The 16,940-nt window shown below is 39.6% G+C and overlaps 1 protein-coding gene across 18 annotated transcripts in view; it reads left to right on the forward strand.

Annotated features, from left to right (window-relative positions):
* Positions 1–16,940, forward strand: part of GRID1 (glutamate ionotropic receptor delta type subunit 1) — an 845,000-nt gene that overhangs the window by 426,400 nt on the left and 401,660 nt on the right. The window lies entirely within an intron of this gene.

A 16,940-nucleotide genomic window follows, 5' to 3' on the forward strand; every position in this document is an offset into this window, starting at 1 on the left:
CCTACAGGTGGAATGCTTCAATGGGACTCTGGGACTGTGCACCTATTGTTAACCTGCAAGGCAAAGTAAGGGCTGGCATAGTGATGAGACTGTTTGGGTAGCTAATACCCTGGAGGTGTCAGGGAGCTGACACACAGTTAAGCACCAGCAAGTCTCTCTGTCACTAAAGGTTGGGGTGGCAGAGGGCAATAAGGTAACTATTGGTACTGAGCACCCCAAAACCATCACAATATAACCACTTCTGTTGTCAGAATTAAAGAATGAACAACAGACTTATTACTTTCCATAGGGTGTTGTTTATAAAAAATAGTACCAAGGTTTTTCTTAATGGAAACTTTGATGAAAACATCTAAATCTTAGGGTCCAATTTAAATCCTACAGTCATGATTTACATCTATTGTCAATAAAGGCTAAAAAAGGGGAAAGCTTTTAACTTGATTGGCTTGAAGACTTCTTTTTAATCCTCAGAGCACATAATGCAAAACATACTAATAAGAGAACAAATAAAAAGTTACATGAAAACATCCCAATTAGTTGTAGTGACTGGCTGCTACTAAATGGGCACTGGACATAACATAAATTCGGTCAATATATTATTCTCGGGGGAATTCTGCACCACTGCGCATGCACAGACTTTGTACCCCGCAGATTTCTTTGTTTCCCTGCAGAAAAATGAATTTCTGATGGGCAAGCAAAGGGAAGCCACAAGAGCAGTCATGCGACCCTCCCAAGCAGTATGTTTCAGGTGCCCAAGGCAGCTGGCAGAGAGGTAAATCATTGTGGGGTAGGGGGCGGGACTGGGGAAGACCTGACTATTGGCTCCGACCCTGTGCCGGGCTCAGCTGCTAGTCCTGCTGGGCTGGGAAGGATGGGACTTCCTCTCCTCCTGCACGGCATCCAGGACTGTGTCAGACCCACCCCCAGATTTCTCCTCCGGCTGTAGGAAGCTCTGCAAACTCTCCCCCCACCCCCCACACTTCCTGCACCCATTGCTCTTCAGCTGCAGGGGGATGGTTCCCTCTACAGGGAGCTGCTCCCCCGTCCACCCAATCCCTGTTTATCCAGACCCCCTCATACCCAGACTCTCCCACCAAATCTCTCTCACTCACACTCACACACACACGTACCTGCACCTAAACTCCTCCGAAGAGTCCCCTGCACTTGGACCACCCCAATGAGCCACCCGCACCCAGATCCCCTCCCTACCGAGCTTCAAACAGCTGTACCTGGATTCCCACCCCACTGAACCCCACTCCCCCAGCATCTGAACCCTGCACTCAGCCCCCACCACCTTGACCTGGACCCCCCCTGCAGTGTCCCATTACCATTGCACTGAGAACCCTCAAACAAGCCCCTGTGCATCCAGATCCCCCTCGCACCCAGATCCCCCACTGAGCCGCTCGCACCCAGATTGTCCCACACAGAACCCTCTCAATCCACACCTGGATCCCCCTACACTGAGCCCCTCCACACTTGGATCCTGCCTTGCTGAGCCTTGTCACCCACACCTGGTATGGAGGGGCAGGGCCCTGGCGTGTTTCTGGGGCAGGTCCAGTCCTTGCACTGTGTCAAGGTTGGGTGCAGCCTTGCCACTGAGTCCATGTCCCATGGGGGAGCTGCATCATGATCTCCCACCTATGTGCAGCCAGTGGCCTGTGATCCTCAATGCCATGCTGGAGCCTCCACATTTATTTGACATTTGCAGAATTTTAAAATATTATGTGCAGAATTTTTAATTTTTTGGCACAGAATGCCGTCAGGAGTAATATATACTATAGATAGGTCTTTCAGAGTGCTCCATAGAAATAAAGTAAAACTAAATGCATCTTTAAAAGAGGATTAAGGTAATCTTGGGTTCTTACATTCTCTTTCTCCCTAAACTTGCCTGCTGAAAATATTTCTATTATGTCAGTGCAACAACTGAAACTAAAAGCCTCTGTTGAAGTAATATCTTGAAAGGATGTGTTTGCAGTTAACACTTGTCATTTCTGTGACAACAACACACTAAAATAAATACTTAATTATAGACAGAATAAAGGAAAGTTCAAACCCTTCTTGCTTTGAAAATTCTGCAAAATAACTTATTACTGAGGGTTTTTGTAAGAATAATTCTGTTCAGTTGGCTGAAGGGAATTGCAAATCAAAGTGACTATTTATTGCATTGGGAATAAGGGACAGGTTAATAAAAATAAAGAAAAAACAAACTGAAGATGTGAAGCATCAAAGACAAAGTGGTAGATAAACATCACAGAATTTTATCCAAAATAGTAAATAATGAAATCAGAGCCAAGCAGAAGTTTGTAAGCAGTTACTCTATAAACATATTTTCATTATACAATGCAAATTCTGATTATGATGTAAATTGGTTAGTTGGTATATCTTGTGTAATTCATAGCATTCCAGTACTGTTTGGTCTTTTTTTCCAGTGTAAACATTTATTCTGTATTGATTTTAATCTACAACCTCCGGAGTAGCTGTTTGTTTTCAATTGATTTATTTTTTATTATTTTATTTTAAATCCAAGAACATGGAGATTTAACAATCCAGTCTCATATGTTTTGATATGACAGCAGAATTAAGACAATAGCTAGATAGTCAGTTTCTATCTTCTCTTAATACAGAGAGTTTTGCCCACTGAGTGGGGTTCTGGTCCTGTCTAATAATACACATGGTATGGTATCTAGGTGCCTGGTTTATGATAGTGAGGTTTGAGTGTCCTTTCCATCCATATATTCTCCTCTTTTTACTTCCACAAACACTCTACATTAACCCTTGAGGTGATGAGATAAAAATTTCAGTGAACTTTTTTGCACACTTATAGATATTAATCATTTCCTCACCTCCAATGTAGTGTTGCTGAGGTCATACTTGGTTTTCTACTTATTTCCAGTTTTCAGATTCATATCCTTGTCTTGTTTTTTTAAGTCATCTTTTAAAACAAGTAAACAAAAAAGAACAAATTGTTAATTGGATTTAAAGACTATAAGGGACTATCTGATCATCTAGTCTGATGATCCTACATAACCCAATAATTTTGTAATCAAGCCCAGAACCTTGATTTCAGAAAATTTATCCTGTCTTGATTTAAAGATCCCAAGTGATGGGGAATCCATATATCCTTAGGTACATCGTTCTAATGGTTAATTACCCTTGCTGGTAATAATAATAACAACAATTTAAAAAGGACTCCTCATTTCATGTCTGAATTTGTTTAGCTTCATATCCCATGGCACTCTTTAGTGTCCAGCCAATGGATTTTGACAGTAGTTCAAAGACATTTTGCTATCTCCTGTTTTACATCCCTTTGGCCCATGAGAGTGTGCACTTCAGTAATTCTCTTGCAAGATATTAGATCTCCTCTTTAAAGTAGATTTTATCCTTACGGACTCTTCAGTTCATAGTCGATGGACTGCAATATATATATATTATATATGTATCCTCAAATAACTATTCCACATTTTGTTCTAATCTTCCTTAAGTTTCCATGTTGTTATTGGTAGGACATTTTTAGCAGCTAGTTGGAAAAAGCTCTTATTTAGCTAATCCTTTCTGTATTTCATGACACCATGGGAACCTAGATCTAAATTTAAGGGTGAATAACTGAAGTGGGCAATTTTATAGAAACCCTTGTAAGCTATTATACACAAATAAACTTGTCTCACCACATTGTGCTTTGCACAAGACTGGGTGGGTCTGATCACAGTCTGTTTTAAACTCCTTTTTACATTCTTTGGATTTTGGGCTACTGTAAACTTCCCTTCAGGCCTCTGTATTTTGTGTTGGATATAAAAGACCCCAGGGGCATCTTGGTAGCTGGGGATAAGCAGGGGCAGCTTGGCCTGCTCATGACGTCATTTCCCCGGGATGCATCCTGCATCAGCAGCCAGAACAAGGGGTGTCCCCAGAACATTTTTGGTGGCCCTATGCCACATCTGAGAGAAACCACAGGGAGCAGACTTGCTGGATTTAAGTCAGCTTTATGTCAGGGGCTAGCGCAAAGTATACTTACACCAGAGAATTGGGCCCATTAGATATATTAAATTACTCTTCAAATTTCCACCACTGCACTCACTTCTGAGCAGTCATTGTCTTTAGGCAGGAATACATAACTCATTAATCTATTAGGAGACAGCAGCTTGAAAAGGCATGTAAGGGGATACAGTATTTGGATGGATGGATGAGTGTTGTATAAATTAGGGAAGTTAAAATACACAAATGGAAGAAATAGGGAAACTTAAAGTCCCTATGGAAACTAATATTGTCCACTTTAGTGGATAATAGGGCTTGTTGTTGTATATTTCACTTCTATTAAGGTAGCACCTAGAAGTTCCATTCAGCATTTGGGGTTCGTTTTGCGAGGCATTGTAGACGCACATAATGAAGAGATTATCCTTGCCCCCAAAGAGTTTATCCAGTGCCCTCGTCATTCCCAAAGTGCTTAAATGCCTGCTTTCAGTTTTTCTGGCATCAAAGCACATTTTGCTGACCAGTCTTCCCATTCTTCTGAGCAACAGATCTTGTTTGTACCAATTCAGAAAACTTGTTTCCAGGGAACAAGAATGATTCTTTTGCATGTAAACAGGGAACTAGGGCCAGGGGCGGCTTTAGCTTTTGCTGCCCCAAGCATGGCAGTCAGGCAGCCTTCGGCAGATTGCCTGCAGGAGGTCCTCGGTCCTGTGGATTCGGCGGCTTGCCTGCGGGAGGTCCACCGGTCCCGCAGCTTTGGCGTATCCGCTGCTGAATTGCCGCCGAAACCACGGGACCAGCGGACCTCCCGCAGGCGCCATGCTGAAGCCTGCCTGACTGCTGCCCTCTCAGGGACCAGCAGGGCACCCCCCCGTGGCTTGCCGCCCCGAGCATGTGCTTGGAGCTCTGGTGCCTGGAGCTGCCGGTGACTAGGGCCTTGGAGGTTGTTGGGATGTGAAGTTTCAAGTACTGACACCAGATGAGAACAACAGTGGTTCTGGGGACATCTCAAAAGAAATCAAGTGTTTACAATGGCTCGCAAGGTTGTCTCTCTCTGATGCATACTGCTATATTCTCTGTGCTGCTATGAAAGGCCTGGTATTTATCTATGGAGAAACATATCTGAATAAATATTAAAGGTGAGAAAGTTAAAAGTGGAAAATGTTTAATATACTCAGTAACCAAGAGCAATCTCCTGGTAGTAGTGATAATGATTCTAGGAATGAGTGAAGTGGTTTGGAGGAAATATCTAAACTGGAATGAACCTCATCCTTGCTAAAATCTTGAGGTGGTCGTAAGACACAATAAAATAAAAGAAAAAATCTTCAAAAAAAATCTTTCTTCTAATGATTTCCATTTGCCCACCTGAAGAAATGTCCTTGGCTGGATCCCAGTCTATCCCTCCTCCTATCCAGTTATCCTTCCCTCCCAGAGAAATATTAATCTCATTAATGAGGCACACTTTGAAGCATGACTGTGTACCTGTACTCTGTGGTATGAGTACCTTTGTGTGCAAAGCTATTAGGGAATATATATATAGAATCATAGAATCATAGAATTCAAGATCAGAAGGGACCAATATGATCATCTAGTCTGACCTCCTGCAAGATGCAGGCCACATAAGCCGATCCCCCCACTCCTTTAGCAAGCGACCCCTGCCCCATGCTTCAGAGGAAGGCGAAAAACCTCCAGGGCCACAGCCAATCTACCCTGGAGGAAAATTCCTTCCCGACCCCAAATATGGCGGTCAGCTGAACCCCGAGCATGCGGGCAAGACTCTCCAGTCATACCCTCAGGAAAAAGGTTAAGAATATCATATCATTGACCCATGTACCATTTACCAGTGTGGCACTTAATTAACCTATTGACTAAGCCCGGTATCCTATCATACCATCTCCTCCATAAACTTATCTAGCTTAATCTTAAAGTCATGGAGGTCCTTCGCCCCCACTGTTTCCCTCGGTAGGCTGTTCCAGTATTGCACTCCCCTGATAGTTAGAAACCTTCGTCTAATTTCAAGCCTAAATTTCCTGACTGACAATTTATATCCGTTTGTCCTCGTGTCCACATTAGCAATGAGCTGAAATAATTCCTCTCCTTCCCTGGTATTTATCCCTCTGATATATTTAAAGAGTGCGATCATATCCCCTCTTATCCTTCTTTTGGTTAGGGAAAACAAACCGAGCTCCTCAAGTCTCCTTTCATACGACAGGCCTTCCATTCCTCGGACCATTCTAGTGGCCCTTCTTTGTACCCGTTCCAGTTTGAATTCATCCTTCTTAAACATGGGAGACCAAAACTTATATAAGGCGTCTCACCAACGCCTTATATAACGGGACTAGCACCTCCTTATCCCTACTAGAAATACCTCGCCTAATGCATCCCAAGACCGCATTTGCTTTTTTAACGGCCACATCACATTGCCTGCTCATAGTCATCCTACGATCAACCAGGACTCCTAGGTCCTTCTCCTCCTCCGTTACTTGCAACTGGTGCGTCCCTAGCTTATAACTAAAATTCTTGTTAGTCATCCCTAAATGCATAACCTTACACTTCTCACTATTGAATTTCATCCTGTTACTAATACTCCAGTTTACAAGGTCATCCAAATCTCCCTGGAGGATATCCCGATCCTTTTCTGAATTGGCGATACCTCCCAACTTGGTGTCGTCGGCAAACTTTATCAGCCCACTCCTACTCTTGGTTCCCAGGTCAGCAATAAATAGATTGAATAAGATCGGACCCAAAACCGAACCTTGAGGAACTCCACTGGTAACCCCCCTCCAACCCGACAGTTCCCCCTTCAATACTACCCTCTGCAGTCTCCCCTTTAACCAGCTTCTTATCCACCTTTGGATTTTCATTTCAATCCCCATCTTTTCCAATTTAACCAGTAATTCCTCATGCGGTACCGTATCAAACGCCTTACTGAAATCCAGATATATTAGATCCACCGCATTTCCCTTGTCTAAAAAATCTGTTACTTTCTCAAAGAAGGAGATCAGGTTGGTTTGGCACGATCTACCTTTCGTAAATCCATGCTGTAAACTATCCCAGTTGCCATCGGCCTCCTGCTCCGTAACCACTCTCTCTTTTAAAATTTTTTCCATGACTTTGCATACTACAGATGTTAAACTAACAAGCCTGTAGTTACCCGGGTCACTTTTTTTCCCCTTCTTGAATATAGGAACTACATTAGCTAATCTCCAGTCCAACGGTACAATCCCCGAATTTAGAGATTTATTAAAAATCATCGCTAACGGGCTAGCAATATCACTCGCTAATTCCCTTAATATTCTAGGGTGAAGATTATCCGGACCCCCCGATTTACTTCCGTTAAGCTGTTCAAGTTTGGTTTCCACCTCCGATACCGTAATGTCTACCCCCATATCCTCATTCCCATCGGTCCCTCTATCACTATTCCTTAGCCCTACATTAGCCTCATTGAAGACCGAGGCAAAATATTCGTTCAGATATTGTGCCATTCCAAGATTATCCCTAATCTCCACTCCGTTCAAAGTTTTAAGCAGTCCCACTTCTTCTTTCTTGGTTTTCTTCCTATTTATATGGCTAAAAAACCTTTTGCTATTGGTTTTAATCCCCTTCGCTAGGTCCATCTCCACCCGTCGCTTTGCCTTTCTCACTGCTTCCCTACACCCTCTGACCTCAATAAGGTAGGTTTCTTTTCTCGGACCAAGAGCTCCAGTTCCTCCATTTTATTACCTAAGCTTCTCGCATTGGTGAACAAACATCCTAATTTTTGCTGTTGGGCTCCTCTCACTCTTTTCACCCAACTCGGTAGGGACACAGTACTACCAGCATGACCTGTAGATCTAGTATCCGTCCCCCCCCCTCTTCCTTACACCTGCCTGTCCCCCTCTAGCTATATCTGTTGTTATCTTGTTGTTCTCACTCCCAATGTATAAATTTGGCGTGGAGAGCACCAGGACCTCTCCCAACCATCTCCCCATGGAAGCACTGTGGTTATCATGATGACTGAATTCTAGCATTGACCACCAAGAGAGGTCCAGAGATGTTATAGTGCATAGCCAGGTTATAAGAATGAAGGATTTGGTTGTGACCATTTCTCGGGGGGGGAGGGAGAAGATTCATATTCCCACCATATACAGTACATGAAGATACATCCTGGAATGTAATTCTCTTGAATAGATCTAACTGTGTGGTGCTTAAAGAGATGGAGGCAGGATCAGTTTTATTTTGAGGCAGATAAGAACATAAAAACAGCAATACTGGGTCAGACCAAAGGTCCATCTAGCCCAGTATCCTATCTTCCAACAGTGGCCAATGCCAGATGCCCCAGAGAGAATGAACAGAACATATACTCATCAAGTGATCCATCCCCTGTCACTCATTCCCAGCTTCTGGCAAACAGAGGCTAGGGACACCATCCCTGCCTATCTTGGCTAATAGCCATTGATAGATCTATCCTCCATGAATGTATCTAGTTCTTTTTGAACTCTGTTATAGTCTTGGCCTTCACCACATCCCCTGACAAAGAGTTCCACAGGTTGACTGTGCATTGTATGAAGAAATAATTCCTTTTGTTTGTTTTAAACATGCTGCCTATTAATTTCATTTGATGACCCCTAGTTCTTGTCTTATGCGAAGGAGTAAATAACACTTGTACGGTAGGGTAAAAGTAGAAATCAGAAAGCCGTCATGGCTCAGATAAATATAACAAGCTTTTATTTTTATCTCAACATTTCTGTTACTTCAGAACCACCTCTAACTGGTTCATCCAAAGTTCAAATAAACTTTCATTTTATGCTAAATCCACTCTCATATATTATTCATGATAAAATATTTTTTCCATGAATTCTGCAGAGTTAGGCTTTTCTCAGAAGTTAGAAATACCAAGTGAGGTAAGTAAAATGTTTTAAGCTACTAGGGTTTTTAGTTGTATTTAAAATTTTTTTTTGTTTTGTTTTGTTGGTTTTTTGGTCACTGCAGTTTAAAAGAGCACACCAGATTAGATCAACTCCCCCCTCCTCCCATAGTCCAATACTAAAGTATATGAAATAAATGAAAGGTCAGTAACTACATTTTTTAAACTTTCCAAAGTTTGTTTAACTTTCTCAGAAGCTTGACAGCTACCAACTAGCATTTCTTTTTTGGCACAACATCTTCTCCCCTCCCTCAAACCCTCTGTGTTTTTTAAAGTAGCTGAAATGAGCACAGTTTACTTCTGTTTTACTAATTTGGGTATGTAGAGGTGACAACCAGTGTTGCCAGCAAACTACCAATGATATTGGTACCTTCATGGTACTGTAAAGCCAGCAAAAGGAACTCATCTTGGGCTTCTTTGTGACATCTTCAAAATGGTGCGTTTCCTCGCCGCCATTGTAGAAGACATTAATCTCTTTCCTTGGCATTTAGAAAAGAGCAGATTTCTCCATTCAGATTTTAACATCAAGATGTATTGGGAATAACCTACTAAAAAGTGATTCCTTAAGTTGAGAAACTGTGGACATTTCACTGAGAAATTAAATGAAGGTTTTATTCTAAACCCATAGAAATTGTTCTTTGAAGTCACAGTGTATATACTACTAATATCTATAATTGAAGCATATATAGGATGAAGCTGGATCCTACACTGTCACTAACTGACACTTAACTGTAGTACTTGAATAAGTGTAATCTTTTATATTTTCACCATAAATCTACTGAAACAAAATGCATAAAGTTGTCTGACAGCATTTTTGGATTAGCATGTAGGAGCAGGTTCCTACAAGCACATACCTGTTTCCAAAAATTTGTGTCCTTGGTGTTAGAAGGGTTTTCTTCATCCTGGATGTATAAAACAAAACAAAGAAAACCCATGCATATTTTCCATGTCAGTCATCTCCAAGCTCTGTTTGCAAATCCAGTTTGGTTGTAGCCCAAGATTTCAGAAATCTCAGTAGGGGCTTGATCCATTTGGGAGCCCTTCATTTGGGAGCCCTTTTCATTGACTTCAGTGAAAACTACAATCTGGGCTACAGCAGAAGAACTTGTGAGTTCCATTATTTGTGGCCAAAATCTGGAGAGAAAAACTTGTCAGATTTTTGGGGAAATTAAATTCAAACCCTAGACTAGGTGTGTCCTTAATTCAAACTCTAATCTAACCTTAATTGGGATCTGAGCTTTGCCTCTTTAGTCGGTCTCTAATACATACAGGATATGTAAAAGTAACTCCTAAATTTTAATCTTGCAGACTCCAAAGTATTCTATCTACTTACATGGTGGTTTTGTTTTTTTAATAAAAAGTTCTATTCTTTATGAAGCTTTAAGAATGTGATGGTACTATTTTGTTACTCCACCTTTTAATCTCTCACATGTTCTGGAATGCAGAGTTGCAAAGACTTTCCAATCAGCTGGAGTTACTGGCAACTGACCCTAGAAATAAAGTGGGATTAGATGTGACTTGTAGATGTGGCTTGTAGTGACCCTATCATTGTGCTAGCTTGGCTACTTTGTTCTGATTAAATTAATGATGCTTTAATTTAAAAGACATATTGCAGATTCATGAAGACTCTGAGACCCAGAAAAGACCATGTAGTCTTATTCACCATTTTTCCATTATAGTATTATATAGTTGTACCATATAATGAGATTTTAATGAGAACAATGTTTACAGATTTTGTTAACATTCACCTTCAGTGATGGTTTCAGAGATACAGGAAAAACAGAGGAAAAAAGCTGCTGCATTTCAAGATAGTTATTTTAGGGCTGATTTTCAGGTGGTAGAACTGTGGTTTCAGTATAACCTGGCTAATCATCATCAGGCTCCCATAATTTCATAAGGATGTATGTACAAAACTGAAAATATACATAATTTGAAAGAAGAATTACTGCACATGCAAATTATGAGTACATGCTGTTATGAAAACCTGGGCTGCAGTGTACTATCTTATTTGTTTCATGCATATTTATTGGTTAAAATGCTGTTTTTAAAAAGCCTCAAACCTGGGATCATGGATCATGATGTTAGTAAGTAAGTAAAGTAAGTAAGTAAAGTAAAGTAAAGTAAAGTAAAGTAAAAGTAAAGTAAGTAAAGTAAGATGATGTATGTGCCTCTCCTCTACTACACTACAAGTACAGTATTAAAATTGTTGTTTTTCTCTTTTTTGTTTTTGTTTTTTTTTGTTTTTGCTGACCGCGTAACGCTGAAATCGTGCATGTTAAATGCACGTAAGATGTGTCAGACCTGTATTTTCTACATAAGAAAAATTAGAATAGGCAACACATATACAAGATAAGAGTACAGTAGAGATGAGGACCATAAATTATGGGTTATACTATATTGTTGTTTATATAGGTAACTATCATTGCAAAAGTTTATAGAAATGAGTTGTTTTTTTTTAAATCAACTCATCCCATTTCTACAATCTTACTTCAAACAGTTCAGTATTTAACATCAGCCCAGGCAAGAAATCATCTGTCTCTTAATTCTTTCTTTACTATGAAAGCTGTTTTTATAGTGGACATTTGTTTTGCAACCAGTGACAAAACACATTTACTAGATGCAATCCAAAAGCCTTATAAATTTAATTATTTATTTGCAGTAAATCCATACCAATAGAATTATAGGGATCCAACGCTAAAAATACTTTTACATAAGATCTGAAGTCTTGCAAACTGGTATATTCCTAGGAGTTAGGAAGATGGTGCTCTGGAACATGAAAATACTTTCACCATGCCTGTTTTACAAAATTGAATAGACACAAACTTTGCAAGATGCCATAGGTTGCTTTCAGCATGAGACTTTCCTTTACTGAGTTTTGTCCCAGATCTGGCTTACTCATTTCTCATTAACTTAGCTGAGATAGTATACTTTACACATGTGGAAATTAGCACTTTGCTTAATAAAGAAATCCTGAAATGCATTTCACTTTTGCTAGGAATACACACAGAACTGCACTTTTGTGAGGTGTCATTTTGTTTCCCATGTACAGGTGGTGCAGAGCCTCAAGGAATCTAACATTTATAAGAACAAATTTTCAAAAACTGTCTACCATTTTCAGAATGCGTGTGTATTTTGCGTGTGCAACTGGTACATTCTTGTTCAACTAGAGGATAATTGGCATATGCAAATATAGGTTTCTCCTTGAGTGAAAACATGTGCCTAGAAAACTGAAGGCAAACAGAAGTTGCTCTTTTTAAAATTTGTCCCACAATACATAATTACAGTATGTGGCTTTTCATTCATGGAATGTTCTAAACACAAGTTTTTGACCTTGATTGAGTTTGATTTGATAGAACCTTCCTGTGATGTGTAAACTAAATGGAGCTATCGCTATCAGTTTTCATAATATTCTTTCATTAAATGTAATTCTTTCACTAATGTAATGCCTGAAATAGAATATCTAACCAAGCAGACGCTGTCAGAGACTTAATTAATTTGATTAGTCAGCTGATTTATAAAATTCTTTTTAAAATTTTTTTTAATTCCAAGTGAATTTTGTGAGTGTCATTTGTGTATTCAAGAAAGTAAAAGGACTACTAGTATGGTCTAGGGAAAAGCGAAGGGATGACAGGTGTTGTGCTAGGTTTCGCTCACCTCTGTGTATGTATCTTCTTTTGGACTTCCCTAGATCAGACTCACCACTCTTCTTGATTAGAGGATGATTTTGTGATCTGCACAAATGGGGAAAAGAATGAGACACACCAAATTCATGTTCTCATGTGACCTAAGAGAGAATATAAGGTCTGAACCTCATTAGCTTCAGTGGACTTTGGATCAGACTCTTTAATCCCAAACATTGGCTATCCCTGTTTACTGAATTAAATGTTTGCACGGAATTATTCTAGATACATAAGAAAGGAACCAGCATTAATTTGAACTTCTGATGTACATATAGTACTATACAATGTAGTTTTTTACAGAAAATCACATATATATTGACACAGATGTTTCTTCATATATTTATATATGTATATTAAATAAATGAAAGAACTTCTGGCAGATTGCCAGGAAAGGTTACCCAGTCACAATAGTCAATTTAAAAAAAGAGAGAGAGACAGACATGGTGGGTTGGTAAAATCATTTATTGGACCAACGTTTATGGGTGGAAGAAACAAGCTTTTGATCTTCACAGAGCTATTCTTTAGGTCTGGAACAGGTCACCAGTGTCACAGCTAAAAAATAGTGTGATACTCTGGTAACCTTTTTAGACCTAAAGAAGAATTCTGTGAAGCTCAAAAGCTTGTCTCTACCACCAACAAATGTTGGTCCAGTAAAGTTCTCACCTGCCTTGTCTCCTATATCCTTGGACCAACGCAGCTCCAACAACATTGCAAACAAGATTTTTAAAAGTTATTCGTGTCCATCTTAGGTGCCTAAGTATTTTGATGCCCCTTCAAAGAGCCCCCTTTTCAAAATCAAGCCCCTTTAAGTTGTCTCAAGCTGGGCATCAAAAATCACTGGTCACTTTTGAAAATGTCCCACTGCTCCAAATTCCACATGAGCTCCAAGAAACAAATGTTATATAGGGAAAGACTGGCCACAGTTCAGTAAGATGCATCTATTCAAATATGTTTAGCCATCAAAATAAATTAAGTTATTTAGAGTTGTGCAAAACTGGTGTACATTTCTGATGTAAAATTTTGTTTTAGGCAATTTTTCCCTTTTCAATTTTTTCTTTTTTTGTTCAAATTGAAAACACAAAAATGTCTGAATACTTGACTCCCTCTTTGATTTTTCATTTGGAAATGGGCTGATTTTCACTTTAAAAATAAACAACCTCCGCCCTCCCACCTGCAATTTCAAACAGTTTTACCTTGTGTGTCAAATATTTCACACAACTCTACCATTTTATTGTCTTTCGATCCAATAGTTCAGCAGGTCAGCTGAAAACATAAGGAAAAGTCAATCCAAAACAACAGCATCACAGTTAATCTTTTGCAAACAATTTCTTTGCTCGGGGATAACTTTAGATGTTGGCATAAAATGACATATCGTAAGTAAACCAAAAAAAGAGGATTTTCTTAGTATTTGTCACGCTCTGTTGTAATATTTGAAGGACTAGACAGAATTCAAAAATCAGTCTTTGTTTCAAGCATCACAGACACAGAAAACAAGTCAACAAAAGGTGTAGTAATGAAGGCTAGTTTACTGAATTGAAATTTGCAAAATCTAAAGCTTGGTTTGACAGTATTAATACACTATATTTGCTTATAAACAATGCTGCTTTGTCATTGTCATTATTTTGCATGTCTGCACGATGTAGTAATTATATTAGTACTCAATTATTTTCTGGCATTTTCTGGAAATGCCTGCACAATATTATGTTTGCCCTCCCCTCCCCCTGTACCTTCTAATGACTCAAGCTTCTTGGACCCTAAACAAATAGAATTTCTATATGACTCAGCTTCTTGAGTCACCAAAAGAATCCTCTTGAGTACACCTTTTCTGGTGCTGGAATTGATTTGGGTGATTATCATATCAAATAAACTTGACCTAAACAAGTATTAAAGTGTCTGCTGCAGTTGGCACATCCCTGGCCTGATTTCTGTTCCTTTCTGAGATTTCTCTGTAAATGTAGCTTTTCTGAGGCTAAATTAATCACATTGCCAAATGTTCCACTTTGAATAAAAGTATGTAGGTGCAGATATAAAAGGTACTTTTTGTTCTGTGTATTTTGAATCTTATCTGTTGGATCACTGACCATTATGGACTGCAGCCACATGTATGGTAAAATCCTAGGCTGATGTAAATTGGCATAACTATGTTGAGGACATGGGTTGTGCAATGTTCTGAAGATGTAAATTCCTACAGAATTTCTTAGTATGATAAAATCAGGGTGATTTTGTGATGGTCTTAGAGCACATCTTGGTTGAAATCCTGGCCCCACTGATACTGATGGCAAAACTCCCATTAACTTCAGTGGGGCCAGGATTGCACTTCTGGAACCTTAGCAAAAACTGGGATGTGAGATAACAGCATTCTCTCAGTTGCAGGTCTGCAGGGTCAATGGGCTTCAGTCTTGCAAAGCTCAGATGTTGAGAATCAGTTTGTAAGAGGCACTTAGGAGCTCTGCAAAAACTTAGATTCAGACCTTTGGAGCTCCTAAATTCTGTGAGATTAGAGCTGTTGTAAAGTTTCCCGCAGAGCTTTATTCAGGGCAAACCTCTTGCAAATAGCATAGCTTTGATTAACTGGGAATTTTAGTTACACAGAGATCAGAAAATGAGGCTTGCTCTATGTTATTGGAAATATGCCTTTACTATGGGCAGTTGTCAGGCTACATTTAAAAATAATTGACTCAATTTAATTATGTGGACCTGGTCCCATATCTTCACATTCCTGTTCCAATTCTCTGATCTGATTGCAGTCATAGTTAAAGGAAAAAGCTGTATGGTGGCTATTTTTGTCTTCATATCCAAGATATTGTTAAAGTTGTTGCCATTAAAAATGCCCCCTGATCAGACCAACAGGGAATAAACAACCCCTAGGGTACTGAGAGAAAGGGTGAAGAGGGGCCGGCTCAGACCTCAGGGAATGCAGCAGCCATTCTGTGTCTGCTGTCCTGCCCTCCCTGCCTGTCAGATTTGTACACTTATAGATTGACCTGTGTTTCCAAGATCGTGTGGGTCTGACTGATTAGCAGTTTTGGGGATCAGGAAGGGATTTTTCCTTCAGAGCAAGATTGACAAGATGCCTGCTGAGATTTTTCACCTTCCTCACAGCATCCTGAGGGTTTGAATGTAGGTTAATAAGGAGAGTAAGAAAGCTGTCTGTTTATAACTGGAGTTTGCAATGGCATCTCAACTTGTGGCCAGTGTGCAGTGTGGATGAATGATTTAAAGGGTCCAGAAGTAAACATGAGTGGGAGATTCAGGATATTACTGGGGGGATGCTATTAGCCTGAAGGAAGAAGGGAAAATCTTAAATTCTTGCAGACAGAGGTACCCATCATGTATACTCCCATTCTACCTCTTAGGGGGGAAGGTGAGAAGATTCAGAAGTGGGCTGAATCATAGGCCAATCCTGAATATTGATTTTGTCATGAAGCCATTTAACGCTTTCCTGGACCCAAATAAATGCCTGGGTTAAACATTAATATGGTTGTGGTCTTCCACTTTAAAGCCCATCCCTTTAGCTGTGTTTCATTCTCTCGTGTCCTGATCAACTCAGCATTTGCCAACATTTAGCACAAAATATACATTAACCTAACATTTCCCCCTATACTTAGAATAGGAAATTGGTGGGATATCTGAATTACACAGTGTCTGCTGGCAAATGTTGACTTTTTAAATGGCTACCCCTGCAAATCAACAATCAGTATCAGTAGATAGATTGTTGACTGGGCTTTTGGAATCCATTTGATCAGCCAACAGATGTCACTTAACAGAAAATCTGGTCCAAAATTTTTCATTTTTTTTTAAAAAGGACAATAAATGGCTTTTTAAAATAAACTAAATATTTTGGGGAAAGTTCATTTCTTATGATGTTTTCTTCCTTAAAGCTTTTTTTCCCCAATGGAAAAAAATGACAATTTCTGTGTTTGGGGCAGAGAGTTAATTTCTTTCAAAAATTTTTGCAGAAAATACTTACCATTTTCCATCCAAGTTTAGTCAGATTTTTAGACTTAAAAAAAAATTGTTGACCAGGTAGAAGAAATATATTGAGAATATATGGCCTGTATTATACAGGAGGCCAGACTAGATGACCATAGTGGTCCCTTCTGGCCTGTGAATCTAAGAATCTGTAATACATCTCTACCCTCATATAACGCAATCCTCGGGAGCCAAAAAATCTTACCGCGATATAGGTGAAACTGCGTTATATCGAACTTGCTTTGATCCGCCAGAGCATGGAGCCCTGCCCCCCAGAGAGCTGCTTTACCGTGTTATATTGGAATTCGTGTTATATTGGGGTAGAGGTGTATGTAACTAATTATTGCTAACTAGGTTTTTTTCATTTACGTTATGGAAAACCTAGAATAGTTTTCACAACATTTCCACCAACTTAA

This window comes from Mauremys mutica, chromosome 7, assembly GCF_020497125.1.
Source record: "Mauremys mutica isolate MM-2020 ecotype Southern chromosome 7, ASM2049712v1, whole genome shotgun sequence".
NCBI lineage: Eukaryota > Metazoa > Chordata > Testudines > Geoemydidae > Mauremys > Mauremys mutica.